The sequence below is a fragment of the Primulina tabacum genome, chromosome 9, assembly GCF_025594145.1.
Source record: "Primulina tabacum isolate GXHZ01 chromosome 9, ASM2559414v2, whole genome shotgun sequence".
NCBI lineage: Eukaryota > Viridiplantae > Streptophyta > Magnoliopsida > Lamiales > Gesneriaceae > Primulina > Primulina tabacum.
The window spans coordinates 27,843,334-27,856,601 of NC_134558.1; the positions used below are offsets into that span (position 1 = coordinate 27,843,334).

The 13,268-nt window shown below is 36.3% G+C and overlaps 2 long non-coding RNA genes across 2 annotated transcripts; both read left to right on the top strand.

Moving 5' to 3' along the window:
- Positions 1 to 857: 857 nt before the first annotated feature.
- Positions 858 to 2,568, top strand: LOC142556485 (uncharacterized). Its single transcript, XR_012822635.1, has 2 exons — positions 858 to 1,191; positions 1,244 to 2,568. It is a non-coding gene; the product is annotated as an uncharacterized LOC142556485 (long non-coding RNA).
- Positions 2,569 to 6,775: 4,207 nt separating this feature from the next.
- On the top strand, positions 6,776 to 8,980 carry LOC142556486 (uncharacterized). The gene is made up of 2 exons (XR_012822636.1): positions 6,776 to 6,907; positions 8,742 to 8,980. It is a non-coding gene; the product is annotated as an uncharacterized LOC142556486 (long non-coding RNA).
- Positions 8,981 to 13,268: the final 4,288 nt, after the last annotated feature.

Genomic DNA, 13,268 nt, shown 5'->3' on the forward strand with positions numbered 1-13,268 from the left:
TTTAAAGCATAAAATGTATTTTTATTTTATTAAATTGTGTTTAATTATTTTTATGCATTTTATGCATTATTATTGCATGATAGGATTTAATTCATGAAATTTTAAAAGTTCATGCACTATGATTTTTAAGTTTCATTTCGCGCTCAAACGAGGATCGGAGACCGGGAAATTTTCAAGAAAATTATTTTTATTAATTAAAATAAGATGTTTTAAAGGTATTTTTCAATAATTGAGATTTATTGGGTATTTTTCAATAATTGAGATTTATTTTTAATGGTACGCGAATTTTGTCGAATCAGGGAACTTTTTGAGGGTGCGGCTAATATTTTCAAAAACTTTCCAACATGAAATATTTTTCGGGAGTATGTTTGGATTAATGGGCCAACTTTTAAGCTCATTGGGCTTAAAACTCTTTTAAGCTTTTAATTAAACCATTTAAGGACCATTAGCTATTTTATTAATAACTAATTAAGGCTACCCTACATCTATTATTTTACACCAACCGACACCCTCACTCCCACTAGCCAACACACCCCTTCCCCTATCAGTATCTCTCGATTTCAGCACCATTTCTTCAGCCAAGCTTCGGCAGCCTCCTTGTTCTTGCAAAAGAAAGTTTCCGGCGCCTCCTCGTTGCTCCTTTCTTCATCGTTTTTGCGTAAGAATCATCAAAGGCACGCCCCGTACTTTTATTTCTGCATCATTTACATCATATACATGGTGTTATGTTTTTATTTGGTCTGAAAGTCTCGATCCAACGAGTTACAAGGAGATTTTTCGATTTTGCTACAAGTATATGCATTTCTTGTTTCTACCACTCACATTTCCACGTTTTGTGCATAGGGATGGCTGTGATGTGTTGTTGCTGGTGGGTTAGTGTCGTTGAGCATACTGTCAACAGGTTGGAATACTTGGAGTGCTGGTCTTAGAGAGAGCCGATAGGAGTTTGGCTTTAGGTTGTCTTAAATTTTGAGGATATCGCGTGAATGGTTGGAGCCGGCGGTACAAGGGGCGATCCAAGGCTTAAACCAGGCCATGTGGGGTCTGAGTCATGGCTGAGTATGGCTCGAACACTGCTGGAGCCACCCATGAAACCGATCGAGCGAGCTTAGGAGAAAGAGTCGCGCTTTGTGCTTCTTGAGGATGAGCGGTCGATCGCGATTTCCAGCTTGCATGGAGGCGGGTCCGTGGGTCAGGTAGGTTCTTTAGGGTCTAGTCTAGGTCCATGGTAGGCTAGTTCAAGGCTGGTGCGAGCATGGGGCTGGTGGAGTTCGGTTGGTGCTTTGAGGACTTGATAAGAGGATAGCTGAAACAGACCAGCAACTTTTATGTACTTTCAGAGATGTTTAAGGGCTGAGTCTTGATGGTTTTAGGACCTTTTTAGTGTTTATAATGGGTGGTAAGAAGTTGGGAAAAAATTGATTGAGTTTCGGATCGATTCGGGTTAAAATCGGGACCCCAGTTTAAGTTTTAAAACAATTCGGTTAAGTTATGAAATGGACACGATTTTACGTCTAGAGATGCTTTTAAAAATGTTTTGGGACATTTTAAGGAGTTTGGTAAGTTTTGGATCAAAATAATAAGTTTTGGATTTATCCAGGATTTAGTCGCCTCACGAAAAGTTAATTAAAGAATTAATTGAAACGCCTAGATTTAAGCTTAATAAAATTATGAAAAATTATATTTAAGCTCAAATAATTATTAGAAGTCTAAGTTTTTAATTTGGGAATTTTATGCTAAGGTTTGGTTTAATTCGGGATTAAAACGCATTAATATGTTATATTTAAAGATTAATTTAAAAATCATCGATTTAAGCCAAATAAAAATATGAGAAAATTATTTTAGGCTTAAAAAATTATTTGGGACATGTTAGAGTCAATGGAATTATGAAAATGTCAAAAACGTGAAATTTTACGTCTAGGGCAAAATGGTAATTTTTGGGTTTCCAGGGGGAAAATTGTCATTTTACACCCGGGGTGAGATTTTGGTCCTGGCAGCGCCCTGAGCAAATTTTATCATGATTTAAATGTTTATGCATCACGTTCAGGATTTTTATGTAATTACGATAAATACGTTGCATGCTTGGTTTAAAGGAAAAATTACGTATACGCATGATTTTATTAAGTGATGAATATGATGACACGTTTTGAAGGAAGTGATTTAGTTGTGACTAATACGATGACACGATGACATGATGATATGATTGGAGATATTGTGAGGGAAAAGGCCCCAAAGGGAGCCCGTTTACGGGAGAAGGCCCCAGAGGAAGCCCGACGATCGTATTTCCATTGACATGATATGATGATATGATAGGCCAAGGCCCAGTTGACGGGTGAGAATGTCGCTGGTGTCCCCGCCGCCCAGTACTGTGGTTACACGTAGATGGATCCATGGACTGACATGATGACATGATGATACGAAAGTCACAGCTAATGAACTGAATTCAATAAAAAAGAAAATGTTTACTTATACGATGATATGAGATGACATGCTTTGACACGACATGATTTTACACGAGACGTTGATGTTCATGCTTTTAAAGTTCATGAAAGATATGTTTACGTATATGATGATATGAGATGACATGCTTTGACACGACATGATTTTACACGAGACGTTGATGTTCATGCTTTTAAAGTTCATGAAAGATATGTTTACATATATGATGATATGAGATGACATGCTTTGACACGACATGATTTTACACGAGACGTTGATGTTCATGCTTTTAAAGTTCATGAAAGATATGTTTACGTATATGATGATATGAGATGACATGCTTTGACGCGACATGATTTTACACGAGACGTTGATGTTCATGCTTTTAAAGTTCATGAAAGATATGTTTACGTATATGATGATATGAGATGACATGCTTTGACATGACATGATTTTACACAACACGTTTATATTATGCTTATAAGTTCATGAAAGATATGTTGAGTATGATATTTTTCACTGCTGTGTGCTAGGTATGTGTACTTGTTATTAACGGTGCAGGTGTGTTGAGTCTTTAGACTCACTAGGCGTGTGTGATGCAGGTGAGCTTAGTGATGAGGAGACTGGAGGTGTCGAACTCTGAGTAGACAGACATGGTAAGGTGACACGACCCGAGGACCGCACGTTTTTCGTATTACGATTTATGAGATTGAGAGGAGATGAATATTTTCATACGTTGATGATTTTAAGAATTTTATACGTTTATGTTTACGTATGATTTTAGACGAGTTGAGTTATTTTAAACTGCGCTATTTTTACTGACAAATATTTAAGATCATTTTTTTAAATGTTACATTTTTCTATTACGATTTTTACTCCTTTACGTTTACGTTTGATGTTGGTCATTTTAAACTGTGATATTTTTATTGTAAAATAAAGACGATTATTTTAAATGATATTTGGAAAATGTGAGCTTTATAAAAAAAATATTTCCGCATTTTTAAAAATGAGCGAGACGTTTCATAATAACATCTAAAAACACCCTATAACATAACCATAGGTTACAGTTCGTATCATAGCAAGGGTCCTGTATAGGGTTCTGCCACCGCCAGCTTCTGCCGCTCAGTCTTCAAGCCTCAAGTCTGTAAGTTTAAATGTTTTAAATGTTTTTAATGTTATAATCTGTATGTTTACATGATATATGTTTTACGGGACATGTTTATCTGTCGTTACATTTTGAGATTAGATGCTTTAAAATTTTTATGCTTGTTACGACATGAATTGAGAAATTATATGATCTTCATGCATGCTGCCTTTGTGGTGGAATTGGACGTGAATAAAAATTTTGCTATTGGGCATTAGGAGAGGTCGGAAATGATTTGACTATATTAATTTCGGTTAGTAGTACTGATGTTCTAATCGTGGGTCATAAGTTAAACTTGAAAATTATGAATGCCTTTGGGATTTATAGATTTTCTAAGAAATTACTGATGGTTCGTGGTTGCTAGCCAAGTTAATTTTGAGGACTCCTTGTAAGGATTAATGATTCGAAGACTACGACGATCTTTGGAAGTATAAAAACGTAGAGTTTATTTAGGATGCATGCTCTACCTAGTTGGATTTAAGGATTTAATTGCATGAATTGAGAATTTTAAGGATCTAATTCTAATAACCAATAATTTGAGGACCTAAGTGCAAAAATAAAATTCTAAGGGACTATTTTCGAATTTCTCAAACTTTGGGATTAAATTTTGAGTTTCGAGAATTTTAAGGTTTAAGGAGGCTAAGTCGAAAATTTTATGTGGAAAAAAATGCAAATTTCGAAGAGTTGTTGGACCAAAAATGTAATTTTTGAGAACTTTACGTGCCAAATTGCAAATTCCAAAAATTTTGAGGATTTAATTCGAACTTTGAAGAACACTTGGGTTAAATCAATAATTTTTCGAGGTTATGAGAATTGATTTTGGGTTTAATAAACTTAAAATTTCGAATATTATGTACGAGAAACCTATAAGGTGGGATTAGGAACCCCAAGAACTTATGATTAATTGTTGGATTCTTGAGATTAAGGACAAATCGGATAATATTCGAGGAAAGTAAGAACTAATTTTGCAATTTTTAAGAAACTTTGGGGATTTGTTTAGCAGTAAGTGAGAAGCGAATGGTTTAAATGACCGGAATTTTTGATGATTTAGATTTGAAGGGATATTTGGAATCTTGAGATATCTGGGTTATAATATTATAAAAATGGTAATCAATGACATTGTAAGATGAATCAATCTTAGATTTGAAAATTTAAGTGTTAGTGAAATAATGTTGTGGAAAATTAAGAATTTAAAGTGATGACAATTTAAGGTGAAGTTGATCAGTTAGTTAAGTTATAAGAGTAGACATGAAGCTAACAAAACTTTGGGAATTTAAATTTGATGTATCATAATTTTTAATCGTGATCTTAAGAGTTAAAATTATACCTTTGTTGGAATTTAATTTTTCTAGAAAGTTGGATGTGATTGATGATTAAGATATTTGATAGACGCATGTAGGAGGTGAGGTAGACACCTTGTCTTGAGGAATTTTGAAAGTCACTAAGAAACTTGGGGCTAAGCGGATATGAGTATTGGAATTATTTTATCCAAAGCTATTTGGATTAGGTAAGTTTGAATTTCAAATTTATGGGATATTTGTTCGTACGGAATTTTTGGGTGAAATAAAAACAAAAGAGAATTAGTTGTGTTCAACCTAAGTTATCAATGAATGAATATTAAGACTTTTATCGAGTAAGAAATCTAAAAGCTTGATATGGGGATTCTAGAACTCTATGAGTTATAAGTGAAGTTGATTTATTAAAGTTAGGCTAATGCTACCATGAGATAATTTATTAAGTTTTATACGCTAATATTAATTAAGCATTATGGATACGTAAGTATGCGATATTCGTTCCAATAAGGAAAGCCCAAGGGTCTTATGCCTCAATTATATTGTAATTGGAAAGGAAATATTTAAGCATGTAATTGGTACTAGAATGGTTTTATTATTTAGGTAGAAGATCGGTGTTGTACATTTTGGGTTTTATGGATTAACGTTACTCGAATTTAAGATTTGCAACAATTTTATATTTGGGGTATACTTGTAAATAGTTAAGTTACCTAAGTTTGGTGCCGTAATATAAAGATTTGATTCAATGATTTTAGGCTAATTTTGTTATGAGGTTAAGATAAGGTTTAACTTTTAAGTGTATCACCGAGGATAACAGTCGGTCATTAAATTTTGGGACTAGGTTTCCTAAGTTGAACTGCCTAAATGCTAATATAATAGGTCAATGAACATCCTGTGTATAGTATAAGAAAGTAAGATGCAATAAGTTTGGACTGCCATTTCTAATATTAGGAATTTTGAGAAAAGTCAAAATTTGAGGTCATAGTAGATTGGAAATAAGTCGTCTTAAGTTGTTTTAAGTTGTGATTCGCAAACGAGAATTTTGATAGACAATTTTTATTAGGATTGAGGAGACATAAGGACAGCTTAACATTTATTTTATCAGAGTAGCGCAGCGGAAGCATGGGCTATTGAGATTCTAGAATTAAGAGTCTAAACTTTTTGTTTACCGAGGATAAGCGAATTTCGAGGACGAATTTCAATTTAAGGAGGTAGATTGTAACGTCCCGAAAATTTGAAGGTCCCCGTAAACCACATGCAGACAAGTTATTAAATTCTTTGGTATTTTATTAAATTGTTTTAAAGCATTAAATGCATGTTTATTCCATGAATTTGTGTTTTTATGCATGGCTTATTTAAAGTTCATGCAATCTAGGGTTTTATTTAATTTATGAGTTTAATTATTTTTATGCATTTTATGCATAATTATTGCATGATATGATTTATTTCATGATATTTTTAAAAGTTCACGCATTAGAATTTTAAGTTGCATTTCGTGCTCGAACGAGAGACGGAGACTGGAGAATTTTCAGGAAAAAATATTTTTACTACATGATTAATTTTTATTTATTATTATAAGGTGTTTTTAAGTGTATTTTTAAAAAATGGGAGTTTATTGGGTATTTTCACCTGCATGATTTTATTTTTAACGGTACGTAAATTTTATCGAATCGAGAGACTTTTTAAGGGTTCGACTAATATTTTCAAAATCTTTCCAACACGAAATATTTTTCGAGAGTGTGTTTGGATTTAATGGGCCTACTTTTAAACATATTGAGCTTAAACTCTTTTAAGTCTTTTTAATTTAAAATAAAGGCCCATTAACTTAATTGTTAAGTATTTAAATAAAACATAAGTAACCCTACAACCATTAAAACCCCTCCCACCAGCCGACAACCCCCATCCCCCATCCCCCATCGGTTCCTCTCTCTTCCAGCTTTATTTCTTCAGCAAAGCCACAGTTTTTGGCTTGTTCTTGCATCCAAGACTCTCCGGTGCTCCTCTCTTCTTCCTCACGTTTTTACATCATCAGGCACGCCTCATGCCCTTCTTTTCTCATCACACACACCATATGTAGGCTGTTATGTGTGAATTATTTATGTTTTTGCTCGGTAATTTCATGACTAGTGCTGATGGCATCGGTTTTCCATGATTTAAGCATGCATCCTCTTAGCATCTCACGTTTTTCTGGTATGCTGTGCAAGGGGATTCGAGTACTGAATGTTAAGGGGCTGTTGTATGTGTCAAGATGTCGGTTGGGGGTTAGGATCGGTTGTGGTCTGCTGTGGGTTGAAGGGCCGAGTGATTCTCGCGATGGAGGGCTCGTTCGGGTTGGGGCTTGGACCAAAGGCGAGGCCGACGGGGTGAGGGCATCTCCAGGCCATGGACTGGTCTCTGATGAGTCTGAGTCGCGATCTGGAAGAGCTCAAAGCTTGCTGGTCTGGACTTGAGGGCCGCACGAGGGAGTTGCATCGAGGAGGGTCTTGGTCGAGCACAGGGGCGGAGCCAGAAATATTGCTCCGTCCGAGCTAGAATTTTAAACTCTAAAATTTTTTAATATTTTAAATTGATCTATCCGGGCTAATATCATATTATTTCAAAATTATAGAAAATTTACATATAAATTTTTTTTTTAAAAAATTGGGCCACCCGGGCTTAAAGAGCTATGTAGCTCCGCCCCTGGTCGAGCATCTAGGGAGGTTTAGCGAGGAGTTGGGAACTCCAGCGTGCATGGGATCTTTTGCGTGGGTTCAGTAGGTGTAGGGTTGTCCTAGGATGGCCTAAGGAGGGTTGAGTCGGGGCTGGATCAACCGGGAGTAGGCTAGATCGCAAGAAGGGGGCGTGAGGTACTATGGTTTGTGGGTAAGGAAGTTGATGGATTTTTCCAGCAGCGTTTCAGGGGTGGTCCAAATGTTTAAGAGCCTGGTTTTGGGGTTCTTATAACCTTTTAAGTGTTTTTAAGATATGGTAAAAAGTTGTGAATAGTTTGATTAAGTTTCGGTTCGATTCGGGTTAAAATGGGGACCCCGGTCCAAGTTTTAAAACGAATCTGTTAAGTTATGAAATGGGCTTGGGTTTATGTCTAAGAATGGTTTTAAATATGTTTTGGAACATTTTAAGGAGTTTGGTAAGCTCCGAGGCAATTTTAGAGGTCCAGGGGTAAAACAGTAATTTTTGGGTTTCTAGGGGCAAAATGGTCATTTTGCACCCGGGGTGAGATTTTGGTCCTGGCAGCACACTGAGCACAAATTTAGGATATTTAAAATGTTTATGCATCATGATTCACAATATTTAAGATTTTATAAAAATATACGTCGCATGCTTAAATTTAAAGAAAATTGCATTGGTGCATGATTTTTACAAATGATGTAAATGATGATGTTTTGAATGATGGAATTAGTTTTGGCTATCGAAGTATATGTAAATGTTTAAGGTGTATATGTAAATGCTGATGATGAGGCCTAGGCACAGTGGATGGGTGATCCTGTCAATGATGTCCGACAGCCGCCGGGTACCGCGGTTCTATGTATGATGGATCCATCGTAAATGATGATGTACGATAGTCACCTATAATGAACTGAATTCACCAAAAGAAATGATAAATGAATAAATGATGAACGATTAATGATGAACAATAAATGAACGATTAATGATGAACAATAAATGATGAACGATGAACGATGATTAACGATGAATTGTTTTGACACGTCACAATTTCATATGACACAATTATGTTACGTTTTTTAAAGTTCATGAAAGGTATGTTGATTATGATATTGTTCACTGCTGTGTGCCATGTATATGTATTTGTTATTAACGGTGCAGGTGTGTTGAGTCTTTAGACTCACTAGGCGTGTGTGATGCAGGTGAGATTATTGATGAGGAGACTGGAGGTGCCGAACTCTGAGTAGGCAGACCTGGTGGAGTGACACGACCCGAGGACCACATGTTTTCCATGCATTTATGATTTTATGATATTGAGTGGAAATGAATAATTTCCTAAGTTGGCGATTTTTAAGATTTTGATTGGTTTATGTTTACATATTGTAAGGCCCGAGATTATATCATTTTAATATCGAGATTATTTAATTTACGAATTTTGGAATGATGAATTAAATTCCACGATTTTTGTAATTAATTAGGATTGAAATGGAATTAAAAAGAGTTTTGAGGACCAAATTGCAAATAGTGAAGAATTCAGGGGCTAAAGTGCAATTATGACTTGAGTGGACACTTGTCACACATGCAATTTGTTATATATATAATGTATATTCTTCGTTCCTTTGAGACCAGTAGCAAGAATCGAAATTTCCCCTACAAATTCTCTCAAGTTCCTCCAAGCTTTGGATTGTGAGTTTGTTTGACTCGGTTATCCAAATTTTAACCCGACTTCAGTTCTGTGACCCTCGCGTCGACAGCTACAACTGGACGTAAGTTTGATTGTGTTCTGTTATCATTTGAAAATATGATGTTGTAGGAATTTGATATGATTCATATATGGTGTTCTGGACATGTTAAACATCGTAGAATCGAAGTCAGATTGAGAAACAGATTGATTATGGAATTGTTATGATTTTTCAGAATATATCGATTGATATTGGACAGATTTGGATTGTTAACTGATTACAGCTGGTATTGGACATGTGTTATGATTTGTAATTAATATCTGTTGAGATTGTATTGACGGGAATATTCAGATTGTTTCGTTATGCCGTTGATTTTGAATTAAATCCAGATTGATCCGAGTTGGTATTGATTGGACTAGTATATTAATATGGTACTATTGTTATTGCCATTGCCAGATTGAGGGATTGACAGACTTTGAATTCCAGACAGAAACGACATCAGAATTTCAATAAAAGAAAGGTATAAGTCAATGTGGTATTGGGAGATCGACTCAAGTAGGATATACTTGGGTTTCCCTAAATCACATACTTATTGTTATTATATGCATTGATTTGATTATTATATGCTGTCCTATTGATTTATAGGAAGCATGTAATAGATGAGTATTAGACGAGTGATCTTGTGACAGAAGTGCCTGATAGTGGTGGGATCGCCACAGACACATTGCACGATGTCACAAGATAGTGTGTTGGCGATTGTGCCACAGTCTGTGACGGATAGGTCAAGACACTGGATGTTTGGTTATATCGACGTGGATAGAATCGGAGTTTCTTCTATTACTGTTGGTCGATATAGGAATGCCAACGTCTGGAAACCGGGATCCCTAGACTAGGATTGAGTCTAGTCTGAGTCGTGGAGTCACGAGCATTGTCGACAGTTTTATATTGATTATGTTTCAGATTTTGATATATATTGCTGTTATCTGTCCATGCTTTTATGTTTATCATATGATTGCATGTTCGTTGATTTATACTGGGATTATATCCTCACCGGAATTATCCGGCTATTGTCGTGTTTATATATGTGCTTGACAACAGGTGGGACAGGATCAGGGTCGAGGAGATGACGAGAGATCATGAATAGAGTGGAGACCACGGACTTTGACGTTGCTGCACGTGATATCTAGTTGTTGAACCTGAGTTTTGAATGATTGTATATAGTATCAAACTTGTGCTTGAATACTGATATGTATATTAGAATGATTTCCATTACGTTCCGCGTTTTTTAAAAAAAAAATTTTGACCCTGTTTATTATAATTGATGAAATTGTCCCAATGACGATTATGAAATTTATTAGCGTCATGATAGTATTTTGTATGTGAATAATCGTGCCGAATGTTTCAGATTTGAAACACCGAATATTGACAGAAGCGCACAACAGTCGTTTTAGTATTCATCCCGGTGGCAGGAAAATGTATAATGATTTGAAGACACAATATTGGTGGAAACAAATGAAATCTGATATTACTGAATTTGTAGCCAAGTGTCTGAATTGCCAATAGGTGAAAGCCGAAAGAAAGAAACCAGGAGGATTGTTACAGAGTTTGTCCATTCCTGAATGGAAATGGGATCACATTTCCATGGATTTTGTGACGCAGTTACCGAGATCCTCCAGAGGTTGTGATGCGATTTGGGTCGTGATTGATCGATTGACCAAATCTGCATGCTTTATTCCATACAAGATAACATACAGCTATGGCCAAATGACCGATATTTATGTCCGAGAAGTGGTCAGATTGCACGGAGTGCTGAAGTCGATTGTTTCAGACCGTGATCCTCGGTTTACTTCGCACTTCTGGCAGAGTTTGCAGCAAGCTCTAGGTACGAAGTTACATCTGAGTACCGCATATCATCCACAGACTGACGGACAGTCCGAGCGGACGATTCAGACATTGGAAGATATGCTGAGAGCTGTAGTGCTTGACTTTAGCACTAACTGGCAAGATGCATTGCCACTTTGCGAGTTTTCGTACAACAACAGCTATCAGACTGAGTATTGAGATGGCTCCTTTCGAAGCGTTGTACGGAAAGAAATGTCGATCCCCTCTTTATTGGGAGAAGTCCCTGAGATTGGACCTGATATGATCAGAGATATGACTGAAAAAGTGAATATGATTCAGAAAAGAATGAAGGCAGCACAGGACAGACAAGCCAAATATGCCAACATCAGACGACGACCGTTGGTATTTGAGGTCGGAGACCGAGTATTTTTGAAAATTTCACCTTTCAGAGGAATTGTCAGATTTGGCAGGAAAGGGAAGTTGTCTCCACGATACGTTGGTCCATATGAAATTCTCGAAAAGATAGGAGATCGTGCCTATCGACTCGCCTTACCGCCTTCATTATCAGGAATACATGATGTCTTCCATGTATCTATGCTGCGGAAGTATCTCCCCGATGATTCTCATATTATTCAGCCAGACGAGACCGAGCTGGATGAGACGTTGAGTTATGTCGAAAAACCGATTCGGATTATTGATCGTAAAGAAAAACAGCTCAGAACAAAGACAATTCCGCTCGTGAAAGTGCAGTGGACTCGTCATGGCACTGAAGAAGCTACCTGGGAGACTGAATCAGACAAGAGACAGGAGTTCCCAGAGTTATTCCACTGATGTGAGTTTCCTATTTCAGTTTCTGTTGTTTCTGATTTGATTGCCAGTGATATGATTGCTTGAGATTTCGAGGACAAAATCATGTCTCAGAGAGGGAGAATTGTAAGACCCGAGATTATATCATTTTAATACCGAGATTATTTAATTTACGAATTTTGGAATGATGAATTAAATTCCACGATTTTTGTAATTAATTAGGATTGAAATAGAATTAAAAAGAGTTTTGAGGACCAAATTGCAAATAGTGAAGAATTCAGGGGCTAAAGTGCAATTATGACTTGAGTGGACACTTGTCACACATGCAATTTGTTATATATATAATGTATATTCTTCATTCCTTTGAGACCAGTAGCAAGAATCGAAATTTCCCCTACAAATTCTCTCAAGTTCCTCCAAGCTTTGGATTGTGAGTTTGTTTGACTCGGTTATCCAAATTTTAATCCGACTTCAGTTCTGTGATCCTCGCGTCGACAGCTACAACTGGACGTAAGTTTGATTGTGTTTTGTTATCATTTGAAAATATGATGTTGTAGGAATTTGATATGATTCATATATGGTGTTCTGGACATGTTAAACATCGTAGAATCGAAGTCAGATTGAGAAACAGATTGATTATGGAATTGTTATGATTTTTCAGAATATATCGATTGATATTGGACAGATTTGGATTGTTAACTGATTACAGCTGGTATTGGACATGAGTTATGATTTGTAATTAATATCTGTTGAGATTGTATTGACGGGAATACTCAGATTGTTTCGTTATGCCGTTGATTTTGAATTAAATCCAGATTGATCCGAGTTGGTATTGATTGGACTAGTATATTGATATGGTACTATTGTTATTGCCATTGCCAGATTGAGGGATTGACAGACTTTGAATTCCAGACAGAAACGACATCAGAATTTCAATAAAAGAAAGGTATAAGTCAATATGGTATTGGGAGATCGACTCAAGTAGGATATACTTGGGTTTCCCTAAATCACATACTTATTGTTATTATATGTTGTTCTATTGATTTATAGGAAGCATGTAATAGATGAGTATTAGACGAGTGATCTTGTGACAGAAGTGCCTGATAGTGGTGGGATCGCCACGGGCACATTGCACGATGTCACAAGATAGTGTGTTGGCGATTGTGCCACAGTCTGTGACGGATAGGTCAAGGCACTGGATGTTTGGTTATATCGACGTGGATAGAATCGGAGTTTCTTCTATTACTGTTGGTCGATATAGGAATGCCAACGTCTGGAAACCAGGATCCCTAGACTAGGATTGAGTCTAGTATGAGTTGTGGAGTCACGAGCATTGTCGACAGTTTTATATTGATTATGTTTCAGATTTTGATACATATTGCTGTTATCTGTCCATGC